This window comes from Chelonia mydas, chromosome 6, assembly GCF_015237465.2.
Source record: "Chelonia mydas isolate rCheMyd1 chromosome 6, rCheMyd1.pri.v2, whole genome shotgun sequence".
Classification (NCBI taxonomy): Eukaryota; Metazoa; Chordata; order Testudines; family Cheloniidae; genus Chelonia; species Chelonia mydas.
This window is the reverse complement of record NC_051246.2, coordinates 11,165,308-11,186,617: the sequence shown is the minus strand read 5'-3', so window position 1 is coordinate 11,186,617 and position 21,310 is coordinate 11,165,308. Positions and strand designations below refer to the sequence as shown.

Genomic DNA, 21,310 nt, shown 5'->3' with positions numbered 1-21,310 from the left:
TGCCTGGAACAGATCAAGGATGCAAGCCCTCTAACTCCTGTAAAGTTAGTAAGTAATGTAGCTAGAAAATGCATTAGGTTTTCTTTGTTTTGGCTTGTGAAATTCACTGTGCCGGAGGAAATGTGTATTCCTGTTTTTGTGTCTTTTTGTAACTTAAGGTTTTGCCTAGAGGGATTCTCTATGTTTTGAATCTGACTGCCTGTAAGATTATCTTCCATTCTGATCTTACAGAGTTGTTCTCTTATCTTTTTTGTTGTTGTTGTTGTTCTTCTAATAAAGTTCTGTTTTTTAAGAATCTGATTGGGTTTTTTGGGTGTTAAAAATCCAAGGCTGGTCTGTGCTCATCTTGTTTTTTCTCAAGCCTCCCCAGGAAAGGGGGTGTAAGGTCTTGGGGGGATATTTTGGGGAAATAGGAACTCTAAGTGGTTCTTTCCCTGTTCTTTGTCTAAATCACTTGGTGGTGGCAGCATACAGTTCAAAGACAAGGCAAAGTTTGTGCCTTGAAAAAGTTTTTAACCTAAGCTGGTAAAAATAAGCTTAGGGGGTCTTTCATGCGGGTCCCCACATCTGTACCCTAGAGTTCAGAGTGGGGAAGGAACCCTAACAACAATGAACAAAGGGTAGAACAATTTAACTACTAGTAAATTTGCACAATAAAGCTTAACATGAGCACAGAGTATTCTGGGAGATTTTAACTAGTTCAAAGTTCTAACACTCCCATTTCTTGAGTGGGAATAATGGTTAAAAGCAGATTACAACTCAGCTAACCTGCAGCTGGCATAACCAACTCCAGAAAGAAAGGCAGGATGGCTGCTTCTCCCCAATATCATCTCCCAAGAGTGACTGGGACATGGCAAAGTCAGCGCCGCAGGGAAGATTGCAGGCCTTCACTTACACACACAGCAGTGCAGCCATTTCAGACCCATAATTCTATTGTATTATGTCATTCTCTCCAGGAACGATGAGACAATAGTGAGATAAAGTCCCATCTCATCATCACCCTCTGACAGAGAGGCCTGGCCACAGATTTCCCCAGCTTGAGGAACGGGGAGACACTGGCCCTGTGCTGCTGATCGGTTTGATTTGTTGATGTTGCTCTCTATTTAGGAGTCTCTCCCTCTCTCTCCTCAAACAATGCTCTCTGGGCTGCCTGTTCCCATGCAGGATCCCATCTCTGTCCCTGCCCCGTGACCCCTGGCTGTTTCATACCCATGTCACACTCTGGGCTGGGACTGCAACTCCACAAGTTGTTCACGGAAAACACCTACAACAAGTAGCAAACATGAGTCCCAGCCTGCAAAGCGGAGCAAAGTTGCCCAGAGAGATTTTCCAACACTCCTTGCCACTTGGTGTCACGGCTGAGATCCAGTGTTAGGCGTAATCTACACTCGAAGTGCTACAGCTCCCGATAGCATTCAAGACACTCTACGCTGACGGGAGAGAGCTCGCCTGTCAGCATAACACCTCCACCTCTATTTGAGGCGGTAGCTATGTTGGTGGGAGAAGCTCCCCCGCCAGCATAGCTCGGTCTACACCAACACTTAGGTTAGTATATTTTACTCCACTCAGGGACGTGGATGAGTCATCTGGTAAGTGATCAGTTCTAGTGTAGACAAGCCCTACGTGGGCATTAAAGGGCCACTTACTCTTCCGGGGACACAGCTCGAATTATTTTTTAAAAAGCCATTATAACAGGAAGCGACTGACATCTCGAATGTATCAATCCCTCACCCCTGCCCCTGGCGTTTTTCTGGCGTATGGCTTCTGATGGCACAAACAATGAATTAGATGTTGGGTAAGTGATGTCGTCACTCCATCATGGCAGCAGCATCCGGAGACGTCAAGCGTTTGCATCTACCATCAAGATGATAAAGAAGGCAGCCCATAACCAAATGGCATGTTCTGTTTGTTCTTGAGCCCCACAGGAACAGGATGGGGAGCTGAAGAAGCCCCAGTGGGTAGAGATGTAAGTTAAACCACCTCTCACCACAGTGTATCCTGTTGTAATGAAGAAGGATCTTTCCGTTAATACGATGATTCCGAGGAGGACGTGAGAGCTGATTCGGAGAAACTAGGGGCTGGAAATCTGACTTGTCTATCCACCAAGAAATGCAGCATCAAACCAAAGTACAGTCCCACACCACCTGATGTCGCTGTTTTCTAAGAAATGTTGTGTCTGATTTTACTGTCTGACAGGCTCAACTATTATTATGCATTCAGCCAACTATCAGGACAGTTTGCTTCATAACTTTGTCTCAAAGCCAAATCAAAACACTCTTCCTTTTGATTCAGTACTATGAGGGGCACACAGGGGATGTCACAGCCTGTCATTAACTCAGGAGACGGAAGCTCCTTTTCAGTCTCTTTGCCAGAATCTTTGCCCATTTTTCCTTTTTCCAAACAGAAAAATCCCAGAAGAAATAAAACAATTAATTCCATTTGTGGAGCCCGAGAAGACGGGAGCCGCAGTGAGCAAACGGCCTGGGAGAAACCAGGGCCTCCAAAGTGCAGTCCTGACTCCAGCCATCTGTCCCCGCTGCAGCCCATAATGCCCACAATGGAATGTTTCGGTACCTCTAGGGTTAAATGCTCCCATCTCCAGGACGACACAAATTATTTTAACAAACCCAGCACCTAAACTCATGTCTGCTCCCTGGCTGGGCGGCTCCCAATGCTTGAGGAGACTCGATGCAGCCAGGCTTCCCAGGGGGAGCAGGGAGCCAGGAGCCCATGAAATTGGCCAGTATGACAGCCAACAGCCAATGGAAGTAACACGCAGTGTCCACATGGACACTCCATCACCCTAACTACACTGACCTAAGCCATACGCCTCTTGTGGAGGTGGAGTTATTATGTCGGTGTAGTAGGGCCCTTAGATCGGTGGGAGAAAGGCTGTAGTGTGTACACTGAAAAGCTGCCTTATATCGACCTATGACTGTAGTGTAGACCAAGCCCTAGTCTAAGAACATTCATGGGGAGAAAATACCAGGTTCTAAAGGGCTCTTTTTAATGTAGTGGAGACAGGCATAAGAAGAACCAATGGCTGGAAGTCAAAGCCAGACAGATTCAAATTAGAAATAAAGAGGCTGATTAACTGTTAGGACAAACTACCAAGGGAAGTGGTAGATTTTCCATCTTTTGATATTTTCACATCCCGACTGGATGGTCAAAGCGGTAACTAGATGAACCATTCGATAATAGTGACGATAATGTAATTAAATGTAACGTCCTTGTAGGGGGAGAAATACCAAAAAACCCCACTGTGGTAACATGTAACTTCAAAAAGGGAAACTGCAAACAAATGAGGACTCTTGTTAGAAAGCAATTAAAAGGAGCCATCACAAGGGTTAAATGCCCGCAAACCGCCTGGAGACTATTAAAAATACCATAACAGAGGTTCAGATTAAATGTATACCCCAAATCAGAAAAGACCATAAGAAGACCAAAAGAATGTCACCATGGCTACACAGCAGAGTAATGGAGGCGGTTAGAGGCAAAACAAACAAACAAACGACCCCTCCCAAAAAACAAAAACAAAGCAAAGTAAAAGCTTTAAAATTTGGAAGTCAAAACGTAGTGAGGATAACGGGAAGGAGGACAAATGCTGGCAGGTGAAGTGTAACAGTATAATTGGGCAGGCCAAGAAATAATTTGAGAAGCAATTTGCTAAAGATTCAAAACGTACCGATAAGAATGTTTTTTACATTCGTGGGGAAGCAGGAAGCCTGTGGAATAGCCAGTGGGGCACTAGATAACAAAGATTCTAAAGTATCAGGGGGTAGTAGCGTTAGTCTTTAAGGTGCCACCAGACTCCTTGTTGTTTTTGTGGATACAAACTAACAGATTTATTTGAGCATAAGCTTTCGTGGGTAAAAAAAGATTCTAAAGGAGCACTCCAGGAAGACAAGGCCACTGCACAGGAGCTCAATGAATTCTTTGCATCGGTGTTCACTGCGCAGGATATGGAGGAGACACCCCAAAAGAACAGCTCTGATGTGGGTGACGCATCTGAAGTACTGACCCACCATGATGTGTCAATGGAAGAGGTTTTAGAACGAACTGAGAAGTTAAACTGCAATAAGTCACCAGGGCCAGCGGGTATTCGCCAAAGAGTTCGGAAGGAACTCTAATATGAAATGGCAGAACTACTATCTGTAATATGTAACCTGTCACTGAAACAAGCCCCATGGCGCTGGAACACTTTTTATAGCGCAGGGGTGGAAAGCCAGCTAACGAAACTGTAAACCATGTTTCAGAGTTGCAGCCGTGTTAGTCTGTATCCGCAAACAGAAAAGGAGGACTTGTGACACCTTAGAGACTAATTTATTTGAGCATAAGCTTTTGTGAGCTACAGCTCACTTCATCGGGTGCATGTAGTGGAAGATACAGTGGGGAGATTTTATATACACAGAGAACGTGAAACAATGGGTGTTACCATACACACTGTAACAAGAGTGATCAGGTAAGGTGAGCTATTACCAGCAGGAGAGCAGGGGGGGACGACAGACCTTTTGTAGTGATAATCAAGGTGGGACATTTCCAGCAGTTGACAAGAACATGTGAGGAACAGTGGGGGAGGGGGTGTTAATAGTTTTACTTTGTGTAATGACACATCCACTCCCAGTCTTTATTCAAGCCTAAGTTAATTGTATCCAGTTTGCAAATTAATTCCAATTCAGCAGTCTCTCATCTGTTTTTGAAGTTTTTTTGTTGAAGAATTGCCACTTTTAGGTCTGTAATCAAGCGACCAGGGAGACTGAAGTGTTCTCCGAGTGGTTTTTGAATGTTATAATTCTTGATGTCTGATTTGTGTCCATTTATTCTTTTACATAGAGACTGTCCAGTTTGGCCAATGTACATGGCAGAGGGGCATTGCTGGCACATGATGGCATATATCACATTGGTAGATGTGCAGGTGAACGAGCCTCTGATAGTGTGGCTGATTGGATTAGGCCCTATGATGGTGTCCCCTGAATAGATATGTGGACACAGCTGGCAACGGGCTTTGTTGCAAGGATAAGTTCCTGGGTTAGTGGTTCTGTTGTGTGGTGTGTGGTTGCTGGTGAGTATTTGCCTCAAGTTGGGGGGCTGTCTATACGCAAGGACTGGCCTGTCTCCCAAGATTTGTGAGAGTGATGGGTCGTCCTTCAGGATAGGTTGTAGATCCTTGATAATGCGTTGGAGAGGTTTTAGTTGGGGGCTGAAGGTGACGGCTAGTGGCATTCTGTTACTTTCTTTGTTGGGCCTGTCCTGTAGTAGGTGACTTCTGGGTACTCTTCTGGCTCTGTCAATCTGTTTCTTCACTTCAGCAGGTGGGTATTGTAGTTGTAAGAATGCTTGATTCAAGATACAAGAATGCTTGTAGGTGTTTGTCTCTGTCTGAGGGGTTGGAGCAAATGCGGTTGTATCGTAGAGCTTGGCTGTAGACAATGGATCGTGTGGTGTGGTCTGGGTGAAAGCTGGAGGCATGTAGGTAGGAATAGCAGTCAGTAGGTTTCCGGTATAGGGTGGTGTTTATGTGACCATCGCTTATTAGCACTGTAGTGTCCAGGAAGTGGATCTCTTGTGTGGACTGGTCCAGGCTGAGGTTGATGGTGGGATGGAAATTGTTGAAATCATGGTGGAATCCCTCAAAGGCTTCTTTTCCATGGGTCCAGATGATGAAGATGTCATCAATATAGCGCAACTAGAGTAGGGGCAATAGGGGACGAGAGCTGAGGAAGCGTTGTTCTAAGTCAGCCAGAAAAATGTTGGCATACTGTGGGGCCATGTGGGTACCCATAGCAGTGCCGCTGATCTGAAGGTATACATTGTCCCCAAATGTGAAATAGTTATGGGTGAGGACAAAGTCACAAAGTTCAGCCACCAGGTTTGCCGTGACATTATTGGAGATAATGTTCCTGACGGCTTGTAGTCCATCTTTGTGTGGAATGTTGGTGTAGAGGGCTTCTACATCCATAGTGGCCAGGATGGTGTTATCAGGAAGATCACCGATGGATTGTAGTTTCCTCAGGAAGTCAGTGGTGTCTCGAAGATAGCTCGGAGTGCTGGTAGCGTAGGGCCTGAGGAGGGAGTCTACATAGCCAGACAATCCTGCTGTCAGGGTGCCAATGCCTGAGATGATGGGGCGCCCAGGATTTCCAGGTTTATGGATCTTGGGTAATAGATAGAATATCCCAGGTCGGGGTTCCAGGGGTGTGTCTGTGCGGATTTCATCTTGTGCTTTTTCAGGGAGTTTCTTGAGCAGATGGTGTAGTTTCTTTTGGTAACCCTCAGTGGGATCGGAGGGTAATGGCTTGTAGAAAGTGGTGTTGGAGAGCTGCCAAGCAGCCTCTTGTTCATATTCCGACCTATTCATGATGACAACAGCACCTCCTTTGTCAGCCTTTTTGATTATGATGTCAGAGTTGTTTCTGAGGCTGTGGATGGCATTGTGTTCTGCATGGCTGAGGTTGTGGGGCAAGTGATGCTGCTTTTCCACAATTTCAGCCCGTGCACGTCGGCGGAAGCACTCTATGTAGAAGTCCAGTCTGCTGTCTTGACCTTCAGGAGGAGTCCACCTAGAATCCTTCTTTTTGTAGTGTTGGTAGGGAGGTCTCTGTGGATTAGTATGTTGTTCAGAGGTGTGTTGGAAATATTCCTTGAGTCGGAGACGTCGAAAATAGGATTCTAGGTCACCACAGAACTGTATCATGTTCGTGGGGGTGGAGGGGCAGAAGGAGAGGCCCCAAGATAGGACAGCTTCTTCTGCTGGGCTAAGAGTATAGTTGGATAGATTAACAATATTGCTGGGTGGGTTGAGGGAACCATTGCTGTGGCCCCTTGTGGCACGTAGTAGTTTAGAAAGTTTAGTGTCCTTTTTCTTTTGTAGAGAAGCAAAGTGTGTGTTGTAAATGGCTTGTCTGGTTTTAGTAAAGTCCAGCCACAAGGAAGTTTGTGTAGAAGGTTGTTTTTTTATGAGACCTGTCATTTTTGAGAGTTCATTCTTTATCTTTCCCTGTTTGCTGTACAGGATGTTGATCAGGTGGTTCCGCAGTTTCTTTGAGAGCGTGTGGCACAAGCTGTCAGCATAGTCTGTGTGGTATGTAGATTGTAATGGATTTTTTATCTTCAGTCCTTTTGGTACGATGTCCATTTGTGCTGGAAATGGCCCACCTTGATTATCATACACATTGTAAGGAGAGTGATCTCTTTAGATAAGCTATTACCAGCAGGAGAGTGGGGTAGGGGGAGAGAAAACCTTTTGAAGTGATAAACACCCAGTTTTTCATGGTCTGTGTGTATAAAACATCCTCACTGCATTTTTCACTTTATGCATCCGATGAAGTGAGCTGTAGCTCACAAAAGCTTATGCTCAAATAAATTGGTTAGTCTCTAAGGTGCCACAAGTCCTCCTTTTCTTTTTGCGAATACAGACGAACACGGCTGCTACTCTGAAACCTGTTCTAGATAAGTCATCTGAACAGAGCCCTGTCCCATTAATGGCTCTTCTTCCCTGCAGGAGCAAGTCGGTGTCTGCTGTGAGAGCTGCGCTTGGTGGCCCCAGGGAGGTATTTTGAAAAGAAGGTGGAGCTGGTGCTGTTAACAACAACTGAAGAAGACAGGTGTGTACAGTAGATCTTATGCCCCCATTATATAGATCTAGGCCTTTTCCTCACTGCTAAACAAGTTTGGTTTTTGCCACCTTGCAGTAACAAGGGGGTTTGAGCCATTCTGAAGTCACAACACAAGGAGGACAAGGCACTTGCCTTTTCGCAGTGCGGGAAAAGGCTCAAGAGAACGTCTTTAAAATAAGAGGGGAGAGCAATGCGCTGACGTGTGCCTTGGGACAGAAGTGTCATTTTTGTGTTGAAGCCTTGTTGCTCAGTCTGTGTAACAGCGACAAAAGGGGGGAGTCTGTATAAAGCACGGAGGTAGGTTTTCTCCCTAGTAGCTTGTTTTCAAAAGGAGATTCATAAGTATTTCCAATACTATTTCCAGTGGCTTACACTATTTTCAGTGTTTTGTGGGCATTCAGTGTTTCTTCACTAATACGCTGTGTGACCTACTCTGCAGTGGAAAGGCGCTAATAAAGAACTACTCAGACTTTCATTCAGGGTTTTACATACAATAGTTTTAGTCTGCGGAAGAGAAGAATGAGGGGGGATTTGATAGCTGCTTTCAACTACCTGAAAGGGGGTTCCAAAGAGGATGGCTCTAGACTATTCTCAGTGGTAGCAGATGACAGAACAAGGAGTAATGGTCTCAAATTGCAGAGGGGGAGGTCTAGGTTGGATATTAGGAAAAACTTTTTCACTAGGAGGGTGGGGAAGTACTGGAATGGGTTACCTAGGGAGGTGGTGGAATCTCCTCCCTTTTGAGGTTTTTAAGGTCAGGCTTGACAAAGCCCTGGCTGGGATGATTTAGTTGGGGATTGGTCCTGCTTTGAGCAGGGGGTTGGACTAGATGACCTCCTGAGGTCCCTTCCAAGCCTGATATTCTATGATTCTATGAATAGTCGGGAAATTCAACTCTGCAAAATGCTTTCTAAAAAGTCCTGGAAACACGGAAATGTGGGCTGGGTCCTCTCTGCTCCCAAGAGTGGTTTTTTATCAAATGTTTTCTAGCAGGTGTTGTGATGATCTTGCCTAGGCACCTTGTCATAAAGCTAAAGTATCACCTACGGTTTTTGAGCTATAAGCATCATGGACATAAGGTTAGTTTTACTAGGAGATAACACAGGGTTGATGAACCCATACAAGAGTGTTCCTACTGATCTTGCTTACGTGTGGTAAACACCTCAAGTGTCTCCACTTCTCATTCTCCAGAGAGATAATAACTATCCTGCCATGACCACTTATCCTTCAGCACTTTGCACCCTTCAATAGAAGTCTGACCACCCAAAGATTTAGGGGCTCCTGGCTGAGTGCATGATAGTCAAGGACCTTCGCAAAAACTCTCAAGTCACTTTGTGCTTTTAAAATGTTTGTCCGTGCCTGTGATCATCCTGATACTGAAATGTGTATGTTATATGGGTTTTTTTATTTCAGATTCTTCAGAATTACAGAAAATTCTTCCCCCCCCCCCCCCAAAAAAGCTGTACTAGGCAAAAAATCCACTGTAATATACATCAGTATGGCAGGTAAAGAGAGGGTTTTCTTTCCATACATATTTTGTTGTTTTCTGAATATATTATACAGTATCTTCAAACACCCCTGCTTGTGCTTTTTTTGCAATTCACGTTTTGGTGCTGTTACATTTCCTGTCCTGAGTGACTATGTGTCACGGAGTCGCCATGCCAATGCTCTGGAACTACTCCATACGAAGCCAGCCAGGACTCTGGGGGAGCCTCCTCTCTCTGAGCGTACTGTAGCCAGGGCAAGAAGCTTACACAGGTTCGACCTTCCTGGGTCTGACCTCGGAGCATTCAGCATCCCCTTCCACACCGTGCACTTCCTGCAGTGAGTCCGCCCAGGCAGGGCTCCTGGGGAAGCCAGAGGGCCCTGCACCCCAACTCCACAGTCAGACATGACTCTCAGCCAGCCGGTAAAACAGAAGGTTTATTAGTCCACAGAACACAGCGTAGGACAGAACTTGTTAGCACAGAAATCAGTGACTTTCAGCCAAGTCTATCTTGGGGGGAGGGGAGCCCAGAGCCAGGGCTCTGGCCCGCCCCCTGCACCCCAAGCCAGCCGAGACGGACTCACTTCCAGCTGTCTGGCCCCTGCCCTGCCCGTTGCTCCTCCTCTGGCCTTTGTCTCTCTTCCCAGGCCAAGAGTCACCTGGTCGCATTCCCTTCCTGGGTCTCAGGTTATGATGGGGCGGCCATAGCATCTGTGCAGGCAGCTGGGCAGCCCCCACAAAAGTCACACCCCCTTATTCCCACCTCCTAGACATTGGTGCAATACACATGGAAACTGAGGCACACACAGGATTCATGCAAAACAATAAGATTCACATAGGCTCATATGCAACATAACCAGGGAAAATCCCAACTACGTCACAGTATGATCTTACATGGTTAAAATCTGATCGATGTGATCTAATTATTTCAAATGAAATTTGATCTCATTACAAAATCTGGCTGTATTTGAGCAAGCCACAAATACTTCAAACTTATGCACATAGCTCAGATTTACTTACGTCACTCGTGTGATTGGCCTATGACTGCTGCATTGTTGAGTTTGGCTTCCCTTGCTTATATGTCTGCAGTTTACATGTCACGCCTCACCTACAAAATAACATCTGATTGTTATGCAGGTAGATACTTCATGTTTGCAATGATGTGAATGTTAACAGTGTGAAATGTTTTCTTCTGTGAACAATACTCGGGAACATCTCTGGAGGAAAAAGCTGCACACATTTTGGCATATAAGAGGAGTAACACGTATCCTGAAGGAATGAATAAAACAGACAGACGTAACCTGGGTCGATTTTCTGCCAACTTTTCTTTGGAAGGCAAGCCGTACATGTTTTTTTATGTAATAAAGACACAGAATACAGTGGAATCTTGAGCATATAAGAATGTTAACCTTACCTTCAATGGGACCATGATTAGGATCACTAGTTTTCGTCAAATTTCCCAGAAAATCTCCTTGCTCCATATATAGGCACTGTGACAAACCTATATGTCAGTGACATGACAAATGAGTATAAAGTATAAATATTACCCAAACCCCTATGATTTAACTTTATTTTTCAAGTACAAGCGGCAAAGAGTCCTGTGGCACCTTATAGACTAACAGACCTATCGGAGCATAACTTTCGTGGGTGAATACCCACTTCGTCGGATGCAACGAGTATGTTATCCAGTGCATCCTACAGTGTATCCTACAAACCGCAACAACGATCCATATATGTTCACTGAACAATGATTTCTAGTTTTTAAAAAAAAAATCAAAATCTAATTATAACCATATAGTGGAATTCCCCCCTTGTACTCAAGTTAAGATGACCCATACGCAGACAGGTATCTTTTATATGCATATGCCTTATAATGAATCTGTGACTTTGAAAATATCTGATAATTGCTTAAGTGCAACACTTGATGTCATCATCACGTCTCCATCTGCTTTGATTTGCAGAGGGACACTTTTCTATTCCTCCAAAGGAAGAAAGGTTGTCGTGCACACCATGAAACAAGCCCTACAATTCTTTAAACAGGTTCATGCCAGTCCCCAGGGTGAACATCAAGGAAAAGTCGAAACGAGAATTGCACTGACCTCAAGATACTATTGGCCAGGGATGACACAGGACATCACAGGCTGGGTATGTAAAGTAATGAAACAAAATCCTGAAATAGGTGATTTAAAATTTAAATACAGATTTGAAATGTACAGTGCAAAGAACGATATTAATACATTTGGTGTGAAAGCGTAAACTCCGTCCCCTTGCAGTAATGTTTTCATACAAGAATGTTAATGCCGTCCAAACTAGGTTGAGCGATGTCTGCATTGCCGGAAAGCAGGAAAGGAATTAAATCTAGATACCACCTTGAAAAACATAAAGGTAAATTTTGGACTCTGAGACATCTACTACATATCTTCTTTTAAAGCCTTTCCATTGTCAATGCATGAGGAATGTTCTTAGTGCAGACTGCATGTACATGATATACAGTCTTATTCACTTCCTTCAAAAACAGTAAGAAATCTTTGAAAGACAGAATCAAAGATAATTGTTTATCATTATCCATTTTTATTATTGCTACACAATGAGGCTTTGAATTTGCCTGAGTGGCACAATGGAGTGCAACAATGACCTCTCTTGCTCCTTGCGCTGGCATGGTCTATTTCTGCAGGTTTATTCTTGTATCATTTTTCCTACCCCTATTCTTATATTTCTTTTTCATGTGTTTGCTTCTTTATTTGTTTTTGTTCTGTTTTTTAAAAAAGGAAATTAGATTCTGCTTGTGTGGTTGTGGAAACCACATTATAGCGTTTCCTCTACTTCCTACATATGCGCTTATTGAGACCATTTAATAAGAAAGATCCAAAGTATGACTGCAACCTGTACCCCTGCATATAGGTCAGTCAGCCCTGGGAACTGGTGGGAATGGATTTAATAGGGCCGCTACCAGCAACGAAGAAGGGATACCAGTACATACTGACAGCCACGGATTATCTTACAAGATGGGTGGATGCATTTCCACTTCGAACTAAGTCAGCCTATGAGGTAGCAAAGAAAATATACAGCATTGTTATTAAATATGGATATGTACAGAGGATACTGACAGATGGCGATCCTGAATTCAATAATGAGGTAAAGATTTATTTTTGAGGTTATTTTTACTATTTCTTCAATCACACTGTCAGGTCACGGATAGTTGATAGTGAACATGGGTTTCATTCCCTTGTGAGTTTTTTTTTTTTAATGTAAATTGTTGCTGACAAGTTTTTCTGAACACCCACCCTGTTTTTGCAAATACTGTAGTTGGTCATCTCATCAGGGTTGCTATAACGTGTTTGTGTGCGCCCACGTGTGCTTACCCACCAAAATAACCCCCATCATATTATTCCAAGTAGTAAAATCTAGAGGATAGTTCCAGGTAGTAAAACTAAAAGTAATCCACAGTAATCACACACAAAATCAATGGCAAATAGGGGAAGGAACATAAATACAGACCTGTCCAAAGGAAAGTTTATGGTGTAATTTTTTTTTTCATTGTGATCTGGAAATGTGCAAAGTATGGGGAATAGAACGTATCTTCACCAGCCCATGCCACCCACTGACCAATACATTTGCCCATAGCACTACCAAATCCATCAAAAGGTCATTTTAGGGGTGGGAAAATTACAGTACTAAAGGCTAGTAGAATGCACCATGCCAGAAGCTGCAAATTGCTTCTAAATCTTGCAAGTCAATTTATTACATGGCAAATCTTTTTACCATATCACATGTGAAATGAAAAATAATCATAGCAACGCTCTGTGATGACCTCCTTCTAGTGCCTTTTTGATTCCATATGATCTGTCTCGGTCGTTTACTTTTTTCCCCACAAACTAATCAATCACCATTTGTTACAGAGCATTGCAGAAGTTGGTTGATGACACTGGGAGTAACTGGGATGAATTTGTTGGTGATATTTTATTTTCTTTGTGATCTCAAGTGAAAATGACCACCAAAATGTCCCCCTTTCGACTACTGTATGGCTTTGAAGCAAGATTTCCAATCCAAGTCTCGGAGGATTATACAGTAAGTGTATTTAAGTACCATCAGCTTTCATGTCAATGTCTTATTCTGTGAATCTTCATTTCACAAATCCAACCCCTTCTCTGTTTGTTTCAAAGCCACCAAATTTCGAGGAGCTCGAACAATTCTACAAAGAGTACAGCATAAATTTGAAATTGAGAAAGGATGCTGACATTGCACTGGCTCTTAGTAATATTGCCAAAGTACAAGAAAAACAACAAAACCAGCATGCCAAAAGAAAGAGTTCTGAATAATGGGGAAATAACATTTGAGGTTGGGGACTGTGTTATGTTACTGAATACGAGAAGGAAAACAAGAAAGGGAGGGCTGCTGCAACCTACCTATCGTGGCCCATACAAAGTTACTGCTGTTGCGGGTAAAAGAGTTAAATTGGAAACCACCTCGGGGAAACTGTTAGGGTCTAAGTACAGTATCTCCCACTTAAAACCATTTCAAGAGCCACCAACGTTAGGGGCTGAAAACAAATCAGAGGCAAACACAGAAATGGAAACTTCTGTGGATGAGATTGAAAAAACAGAGCCCTCGGAAGAGATTGGGCAAATGGGTGGCAATATATCTCACGAGCCTCCTGAGAGCCGAGTGATCAAGGTGGAGCTCACAGACGTGGCAGAAGAGGAGTGTGTAGTGGAAGAAGTTGCATGCAGTGATGTTGGTGATATGCTTGTGGAGGATGGGGGAAGACAGAGAATGGCTGCTCAAAGGTAATTGCTTACCACACTTTTTTTTTTTTTAAACAATTGGTTAAAAGTTTTCATGTCAAAAGGGCAACGTGCACAATGGTAAAACAGAGAAAAAGGAAACAGTATTACCAGGCATGTCATCTATGTTCCATGTTTTTTTTTCTAGTAAAATTTGTACAGACCCACAAGGTTACACAGAGACTGGAGGCCAAAGTGAGAGAAATCCATTTGTATGACAAAAAGAAAAGGAGGACTTGTGGCACCTTAGAGACTAACCAATTTATTTGAGCATGAGCTTTGAAGTGAGCTGTAGCTCACGAAAGCTCATACTCAAATAAATTGGTTAGTCTCTAAGGTGCCACAAGTCCTCCTTTTCTTTTTGCGAATACAGACTAACACGGCGGTTACTCTGAAATTTGTATGACACTTCATTTTATAGCCTGAAGCCCAGAAGCTGGCTGGATGTTGAGGTACATTTAAATAGCAGTAAACGTTGCTGGCGACTGGATGGATTCATCAATGCTTTTTTAAATTTGAACTATTCTTTCATCCGTTGCAGGTGGTCTGTGGGGCTGTGACTTCAACACCGGTACATGCACTGGTTAGTCAGTTTTTAAAAGAAGACAGAGCACATGGGGCTTACAGAAAAGGTTTGTAATCCATTTTACATCACTTATTTGTAACAGTAAGGATCCCTTCCACGTATGTATTTATGAACTACATTATGGTCTGTGTGTGCCATGATCATAAAATATCAGGGTTGGAAGGGACCTCAGGAGATAGTCCAACCCCCTGCTGAAAGCAGGACCAATCCCCAATTTAATCATCCAACAGATTTTTGCCCCATATCCCTAAATGGCCCCCTCAAGGATTGAACTCACAACCCTGGGTTTAGCAGGCCAATGCGCAAACCTCTGAGCTATCCCTCCCCCATTTAAAAACTTGCTTGCGTGTCAACAGATACAAGCCGTTTCGTTAGTCGCTTCCACTAGCATTCTGTCAGGCCGAGCAAAACTGAAACTGGAGAAGGTAAATGTTCACACGCTCTCGTGCCCCACAGGGGCAAAGCACATTTTCATAAAGGTGGTTAAGCGCAAACACAGTGCTGTGTTGGGGAAGGAAATGTACTGAAACTGGGAAATCCACTATAATCTACATTACATGGTTTGCTTCACTGACCAGCATAACTGCATTTTTCATTCTTTTTTCAATCAACACAGAGTGGAATCATGCAAAGTGATCTCTTATTGCTTCCTTTCAACGCACCAAAGCACTGGGTTCTTGTGGTAAGATGTTTTCCGCTGTTATACTTTGGGATTGTCTGCACTAAATGTAGGGCTGTCGGTTAATCGCAGTGAACTCACGCAATTAACTCAAAAAAATGAATCATGATTAAAAAAATGAATCACAATCACACTGTTAAACAATAGAATACCAATTGAAATGTATTAAATATTTTTGGAGGTTTTTCTACATTTTCAAATATATTGATTTCAATTATAACACAGAACAACAAGTGTACAGTGCTCACTTTATATTATTTTTTATTACAAATATTTGCAGTGTAAAAATGATTTTAAAAAAAAGAAATAGTAAAAAGAACGAGGAGTACTTGTGGCACCTTAGAGACTAATAAATTTATTTGAGCATAAGCTTTTGTGAGCAAAAACCCACTTCATCCGATGCATGCAGTGGAAAATACAGTAGGAAGATACATATACACAGAGACCATGAAAAAATGGGTGTTGCCATACCCACTATAACGAGAGTGATCAATTAAGGTGAGCTATTATCAGCAGGAGAGAAAAACTTTTTGTAGTGATAATCAGGATGGCCCATTTCCAACAGTTGACAAGATGGTGTGAGTGACAGTAGGTGGGGGGGGGGGGAAATAAGTATGGGGAAATAGTTTTATTTTGTGTAATGACCCATCCACTCCCAGTCTTTATTCAAGCCTAATTTAAAGGTGTCCAGTTTGCAAATTAATTCCAATTCAGCGTCTCTTGTTGGAGTCTGTTTTTGAAGGTTTTTTTTGTAATATTGCGACTTTTAGGTCTGTGATCAAGTGACCAGGGAGATTGAAGTGTTCTCCGACTGGTTTTTGAATGTTATAATTCTTGACGTCTGATTTGTGTCCATTTATTCTTTTACGTAGAGATGGTCTGGTTTGGCCAATGTACATGGCAGAGGGGGCATTGCTGGCACATGATGGCATATATCACATTGGTAGATGTGCAGGTGAACGAGCCCGTGATGGCGTGGCTGATGTGATTAGGTCCTGTGATGGTGTCCCCTGAATAGATATGTGGACACAGTTGGCAACGGGCTTTGTTGCAAGGGTAGGTTCCTGGGTTAGTGTCCAGGAAGTGGATCTCTTGTGTGGACTGGTCCAGGCTGAGGTTGATGGTGGGATGGAAACTGTTGAAATCATGGTGGAATTCTTCAAGGGCTTCTTTTCCATGGGTCCAGATGATGAAGATGTCATCAAAGTAGCCCGAGTAGAGGTAGGGGATGAGAGCTGAGGAAGCGTTGTTCCATATGGCTGACTTAGAACAACGCTTCCTCAGCTATTGTTCCCTAACGCCCCTACTCTACTTGGGCTACATTGATGCGCCTACAAGTCCGATCAGTCCTACTTCTTGTTCAGCCAATCGCTCAGACCAACAAGTTTGTTTACATTTGCAGAAGATAATGCTGCCCACTTCTTAATTACAGTGTCACCTGAAAGTGAGAACAGGTGTTCGCAAGGCACTGTTGTAGCTGGTGTCACAAGATATTTACATGCCAGATGTGCTAAAGCATCATATGCCTTTTCATGCTTTGGCCACCGTTCCAAAGAACATGCTTCCATGCTGATGACGCTCGTTTAAAAAAAAACTTTGATTAAATTTGTGATTGAACTCCTTGTGGGAGAATTGTAAGTCTCCTGCTCTGTTTTACCGGCATTCTACCATGTATTTCATGTTATATCAGTCTCCGATGATGACCCAGCTCATGTTGTTTATTTTAAGAACACTTTCACTGCAAATTTGGCAATATGCAAAGATACCAATGTGAAATTTCTAAAGATAACTACAGGACGCGACCCAATTTTAAGAATCTGAAGTGCCTTCCAAAATCTGAGAGGGACGGGGTGTGGAGCATGCTTTCAGAAGTCTGAAAAAGCAGCACTCCGATGCAGAAACTACAGAACCTGAACCACCAAAAAAGAAAATCAACCTTCTGCTGGTGGCATGTGACTCAGATGATGAAAATGAACGTGTGTCAGTCCGCACTGCTTTGGATTGTTATCGAGGAGAACCCGTTATCCAACATGGATGCTGTCCTCTGGAATGGTAATTGAAGCATGAAGGGACATGTGAAACTTTATCGCATCTGGCACGTAAATATCTTGCAACGCCGGCTACAACAGTGCCATGTTCTCTATTTCAGGTGACATTGTAAACAAGAAGCGGGAAGCATTATCTTCCGCAAATGTAAACAAAGTTGTTGGTCTGAGCGATTGGCTGAACAAGAAGTAGGAGTGATTGGACTTGTAGGCTCTAAAGTTTTACATTGTTCTATTTTTGAATGCAGGGTTTTTTGGTACATAATTCTGCATTTGTAAGTTCAACTTTCATGATAAAGAGATTGCACTACAGTACTTGTATTAGGTGAATTGAAAAATACTATTTCTTTTGTTTTTTTACGGTTCAAATATTTGTAATAAAAAATAAATATAAAGTGAGCACCGTACACTTTGTATCCTGTGTTGTAACTGAAATCAATGTATTTGAAAATGTAGAAAACATCCACAAATATTTTAAAAAATTGTATTCTATTATTAACAGCACAATTAATCATGATTAATTTTTTTAATCGCTTGACAGTCCTAAGTACTACATAGGACATTTCAAACACAGTTGTGTAGCAGTGATATAATTTCCTTTGTATTGTGGGTTTTCAATAAGTTTAATACACACAAATGAAAATGGAACTTCAGTGTAAGTCTTGAAATTCAGAGGATGGCCGTTTAAAAAATAAAATCCTAGTGTGAAGAATGTGTTGTTGGTAATGTATATGTAAAGAATATCGTCTGTAGTGTTTGAATCAAGGCATTCACAATACGATTTTCTCTTGTGTGTTAGTCAGATGTTACAAATGAGAATATCTGCAGGCAGTGTTTTGAAAAATCATTACACAATTGTTGAAATTATCGTATTACCAATAACGTATGTATATGTATTTACACTTACAGATCACATTAATGGAAACAAAAGAAGTATTAATAATTGACCCCTTGGGTGATGAGACAAAATATGAAAGAACCTTCCTGAGGACTTGGAGGTGATTCTTTAGATACTTATTTTCACGGTTTACATGTAGTGTTAGTGTGAAACTATGTTTAATCAGTGTAACAACAGTGAGGAGAATAGCTTCCTGATAGTTACAAAGAAAAATGGAAATAGCATATACTTGTACTCGCTGTACTTAATAATGGACATTGGGTGACCGTGTGCGATTTGAGTGTGACTAACTACTTCATTGGCCGTGGGCACAAAACACTAGCATTTAGTGTGAGTGAGACGGTGTTATTAGCAACACGGGCCATAGCAAATCAAGTGATATGTAGTGTAAGACTCTCCGCCTAGGAGCTGCAGGGACATGCTGGCTGCTTCTGGGGAGCCCCCTGAGGTCAACACCGCCCCGCACCCCAAACCCCTGCTACAGCCCTGAGCCCCCTCCCACACCCCAACTGCCCCAGCAGCGGCTGGTGCTTCTGGACCAGGGGCTGCCTGATCTGCTCGGGTAGCTCTGGAACCAGCCGCTGCAGAAGTCACAAAATCCGTGACCTTCGTGACAGACACGCAGCCTTAATTATCCTGTGTTTTTCTAATTAGACGTGTTTTTAGTTTGCAGAAACGTATTTACAGCATAAAGACATCAGTGCTGTAGAAACCACACAAGAGGCTCTCACTACGTGTAGAAGAAAAATAGCAATTCTTTTGATGGAAGAGGCAGGTAAGAGCTTTGTTACATATTACCGAGTCAGCCCATAGTATATGGGAAGATAATAGGAAAAGTGGAATAATGTCCTGTAACAAACCGTTACCTTAATACATCTACAGTGGGGTATGTCACAAGTTTGGGTCTCGAATGGTGACTCTGTATGAATAATTTCTTCAAGTCGTGAAAAATGTGGAGGGTTTGAGTGGTTACTACGGATCGAGCAGTGAAATGTAATTGGATATGGTTCTACCCACCTGCATTAAACTAAAAGTTTGAAACCCGTAGACTGGGGTACAAAATATCATCTAAAATAGGACACCCCCGGACCCAAAAAAAGAAAAAAATGTTCGCAAACCAGTTTAATTACTTGACATAATTGACATTAATCAAGATTTGCGTTTAGAGGTTTGGTCACAATGTAATCACCCTTTGAGTACAGGGCATTGATTTTTCAGAGGGCGTGGAGGAGTACTGCGTGTACTGCAACTTGGTCACTTGCAAAAAAGAAAGTGAAGATTGCATGATGGTAAGAAACAGTAAGGGTATGAGAAACACACACCATGTGTTGGAGCAGATAAGGAAGCAGAATATGATTGTTTATAGTACAAGAACAAAAGTCATGGCCCAACATCTAGCCAATTACATATAGACCCAGCGTAATAACCTGCCTAAGGGGCAGGATTCTTGTAATAATTCCACAGAAGTAAATATTTCCATAAGAATGGCCAAACTGGGTCAGACCAAAGGTCCATCTAGCCCACTGTCTTCTAATAGTGACCAATGCCAGGTGCCCCAGAGGGAATGAACAGAACAGGTGATCATCAAGTGATCCATCCCCTGTCGCCCATTCTCAGCCTCTGGAGAACAAAGGCTAGGGACACCATCCCTGGCTAATAGCTATCTTCCATGAATTTATCTAGCTCTTTTTTGAATTTTGTCATATCTTGGCCTTCACAACATCCTCTGGCAAGGCTGTTGATAGTCATATCTGACTAATGATTATATGTTCAAGGAATATTATTTTATAAATTAATTGAAATTAATTTTATGCTATAAGTTTTTATAAATTGTATAAATTAATTGAAATTATACTTAGGATGATTAATTCTGTGATTTCATGTTCTCATCTCTTACTTATCAAAGGTCCAGTGTGACTCTTGTGAGAGGTGGGCACATGTGCCCTGCCTGCCAGAGGAAATCAATGAAGAAAACGTAACGGATGAGGAGACAAAGTACAGCTGCACAAAATGTGCCTCGTTCAGTTGTTTATAAAAAACGTACATTGTGGCATTGTTTTGTAAAGAGAAATATTTTGGTTTTCTTGGAATAACACAGCTGGAATATAAACCAGGAATAGAGAAGTTTAATTTTAATGTACATCTCAGTTAAGAACAAAAATTGTGTTGTTAACTCTGTATCCGTAAATATGTTTAGATGCCTGTTTTTGAAAAACTCTTGAAATGAAAAGTAAGCTGTCCTTGTTTCTATACCTTGCTACAATAATAAAGTCTTTTTACATTTTGAAAAATACCTGTGTTTATTTGTGTCCACGTTTACAATGGAGATTTCAAACCGGTAGCAAATTCCCATCACGGTTTGCTACCTCTCAACTTTGTCATCCTCCGGGCCAGAGGCAGGTAACTGCAACGGATGGGTGATGCTCTGGCAGAAGTTGCTACCCCTGGGCCAGAGACTGAAAGGGGAGAGGTAGCGAATTCTGATAGAGGTACCGCTGGCCTAGAGCAGGTACATGGAAGACCTTACAGCAGGTGCAGCTGTACAGCTGTGTAGTGTAGAAATAGCCTTTGAAGTCAAGGGGAGGTTACCTTTGATTTCAATGGGAGAAGAACCAGTCCGGCTCCATGTGCTTTTGAAATTCCCACGCTCTGTGCATTCAGCAGCTGAGGAGTTTGCCCTACAAGTGGATTTTCAGGGTGCCGGCCCAGAAATCGATTATGAACCATTTGATGAACTCTGACTCCGACATTTAGGAACCTAACCTGCAACCAAACACCTGTGTGAAACGGGGGGGGGGGGGGGGGAAATGCCGTGGCTGTGCAAACATTCACTAGCTTATGCTCAAATAAATCGGTTAGTCTCTAAGGTGCCACAAGTCCTCCTTTTCTTTTTGCGAATACAGACTAACACGGCTGCTCCTCTGAAACGATTCACTAGGTGGATTTTATTTATAACCTTTGCATGGTTAATTTCTTAGACCAGTCCAGGCGCAGAGGGATGCACTTTGCATTTAATACGTTGATTATAGTGCTCCTTTCCGTGTATCTGGCGAACTGAAAGAAATAACCGTAGAGCTCCTAAGCCTTCCCCAGTTCCAGAGAGGGCCAGGCTATGCTGTAAGGGGAACTCAATAAAGACAGGAACTTCCTGCTCTCAGCTGTTTCCTCTGGAAGTATCAGGCTGGAGTCTCTCAGCACCTTGTGCACTGAGGGGTT

At 42.7% G+C, this 21,310-nt stretch overlaps 1 long non-coding RNA gene across 3 annotated transcripts; it reads left to right on the top strand.

Annotated features, from left to right (window-relative positions):
• Window positions 1-11,419: 11,419 nt before the first annotated feature.
• LOC119566367 lies at window positions 11,420-20,387 on the top strand. Of its 3 annotated transcripts, none has more exons than XR_005225356.2 (8): window positions 11,420-11,487; window positions 12,004-12,237; window positions 13,002-13,170; window positions 13,266-13,889; window positions 14,428-14,518; window positions 15,089-15,154; window positions 18,106-18,194; window positions 18,761-19,697. It is a non-coding gene; the product is annotated as an uncharacterized LOC119566367 (long non-coding RNA). The 3 variants fall into 3 exon arrangements; XR_005225357.2 differs by lacking the exon at window positions 11,420-11,487 and adding an exon at window positions 20,001-20,387 and having other exon boundaries at window positions 11,793-12,237; window positions 18,761-19,383; XR_005225355.2 differs by lacking the exon at window positions 11,420-11,487 and having other exon boundaries at window positions 11,797-12,237.
• The last annotated feature ends 923 nt before the right edge of the window (window positions 20,388-21,310 follow it).